Source organism: Aplysia californica, unplaced genomic scaffold (genome assembly GCF_000002075.1).
Source record: "Aplysia californica isolate F4 #8 unplaced genomic scaffold, AplCal3.0 scaffold00239, whole genome shotgun sequence".
In the NCBI taxonomy this organism is placed as follows: domain Eukaryota; kingdom Metazoa; phylum Mollusca; class Gastropoda; order Aplysiida; family Aplysiidae; genus Aplysia; species Aplysia californica.
In genome coordinates this window covers 547,022-549,660 of record NW_004797509.1, presented here as the reverse complement: position 1 = coordinate 549,660, position 2,639 = coordinate 547,022, and positions in this window count along the sequence as shown.

Genomic DNA, 2,639 nt, shown 5'->3' with positions numbered 1-2,639 from the left:
TCTCTCTCTCTCTCTCTCTCTCTCTCTCTCTTTCACATACACGAACAAATAGACAAACACAGACACATACACAGACACACATTTCCCAACACACACATACTCACAAACACACAAATACACAAACAAACCCCTCCCCCCCTCCACATTAAATACGTAAACCATCAGGGAGTCATGCATGCGACGTGTGTACCTCCAATACCGTTCTAAGCAGCTTCACGAAAACCCATGATAAATTCCAAGCCATGTTGAAGGTTTACAAGAGAATCGCAGGAGCACGGGAATGTTTTACACGGCTTAATCAGAAGCTCAGGGGCCTTAATGGTTTTTTGACCAAAAAACGAAAATCGTGACTCATGCAATGCAGACGTAACCGGCTTTTTTTTAGGCGTCGAGCAAAAAAGGAAACGTTTCCTTTCATATTTTTCCTATCCTTGTTTCTCATGACTTGAATTCGGTTCTTTTAAAGTGATTTATGTGAGAATCGGAAATGGACTGGGAGCAAAATAGCACTAAGCTCGTGACTTGATTGTGTACTATCGGTGAATGACGTGAAATTCAGAGGCTCAGTTTGATCAATAATTTATCTATAATTTATAGGGAATGTATGTGTCCATATGGACCTGAGTTGGTCTTGGCACACTCACAAAACTCTATGATAAAGAAATGTAGTGTATCAAGTACCATTCATGCCTCAGGCAAAAATAATGAAAAAACTCATTATAACAAAACAATAACAACAGTCACAACAACAGAAAAAACAACAACCGTTAACTCCATTAAGAATACTAACAAAAAACAAACAAACCAAACAACTGAGCTCTGATAACAGTAACAGAAATGCAAACAAAACAAAAGCCCCAGGAAAGCAAACAATACAAAAACACCGACACACACACACATTAACATGAACAGCTATAATACAAAAATTTCAAAAATCTGTGAAGAACGATAACAGTAATCAAAAACTTTTCCAGCAACAATCGCTGTCTGTCTGTCTTCTTCGCTCTTTTGTCTGTCAATTTCTTTATGATAAACATACACACATACGTATACACTCACACACATACACACGTACATACACTTACACAAACACACACACGCACACACACACACACACACACACACACACACACACACACACACGCACACACACAGACACACACACACACATACATACACACACACGCTGATGCACACGCACACGCTCGAGAAGAGACAAACATTTACACACGTGTTCAGTTTGTCCCACACGCAATATCTCCCTCCCTGGTTCAGCCAGTCTGTTTACAAGCGTTCACCTGCACGAATTCGTCACCCGCTCCAAATATTCCCAGCTTCGACATGGCTGACTGGTGGATAAAATTTCTGGGACCACCGATCTATAAGAGACCTTCATTTCCTACAATTACTGACTTCCGGTGGCCGCCATTTTGCGGAGGGCGACGACGGAAACAGTGTTAGTTTCCTGCCTGATGGAATCACGGGATGGGAAAAGGGGGGACAACTGTGCATGACATTCGGGCTGCTGATTGATTATTTTGTCTGTAAACGAATGTTCGCTTCAGTTGGTCTGTAACCTTTCATGTTTTACAAAACTTTTTTATTTTTCATTTCGCGATCTCTATGTTCGAACTGGGGCGAAACAGGGCATTATTTTGGTTTCTAGTTGCAATTGACATTTTCACAGGTGACAAATTCCGCGTCTTTTTATCACAGAGGGATGTTATAAAAGAGATACTTGAGATGGAGAACAAAGCTACGTGTTCAACGGGGCAGTTGCATAAATAGACAATGTTTTGAACACGCTTGCATGCATGGCTTATGCTGCTCAATTAAGATCTCCAGCCCTCTCTTTTTTCCCTCCTTCTCAACCGTTACGATTACTGGCACTTTCCTAGAGTGTGTCTCGTCCTAATCCTTTTTCGCGGACACAAAGAACATTAACCAAACTAACTACCGTGGAGATTAAAACAAAGATGAAACCGCTTGTATTTATTTTCAATGATTTATATGCATGGTATTGTTGTCGTTGTACAACGAATATTGTACGTGATGGGTCGATTTATTTCAATGATCCATGTAAAGATCGCTGAGATTGGTGAGGAAACTTCAGACTTTTGTTCAGCACTCGGCTTCAGTTTATCGGCAAAGCATATTCCATACAATATGAAATGTAACTGGTGTTGTAAAAGATAGAGAATTTTTTTTTATCAAATGCCCACATACGCTGTCCAAATGTTGCTTTTGTTTCCAGAATTGGGAGTGAAAAATATTTTTCCGAGAGTATTCAGGAAATAGAATGTTAACGGTATTCTGAAACCGACCCATTTTTCCCTCACTTTTAGAATTGCTTGTCAGACATCTGAATAGCCTTAAAAAGCTGCAATCCAAACAATGGATAGAATTGTCATAATGTACGGTTTAAAGGAAAGACGAACAATAGTTCAGCTAGGGACAGATTATAAAAGAAAAAGAAAAGTAAGATAGATAGATAGATAGATAGATAGATAGACAGACAGACAGATATATAGATAGATAGATAGATAGATAGATAGATAGATAGATAGATAGATAGATAGATAGATAGATAGATAGATAGATAGTAAGAGAGGCAGAGAATGCGCCCGCGTGTGTGTTTG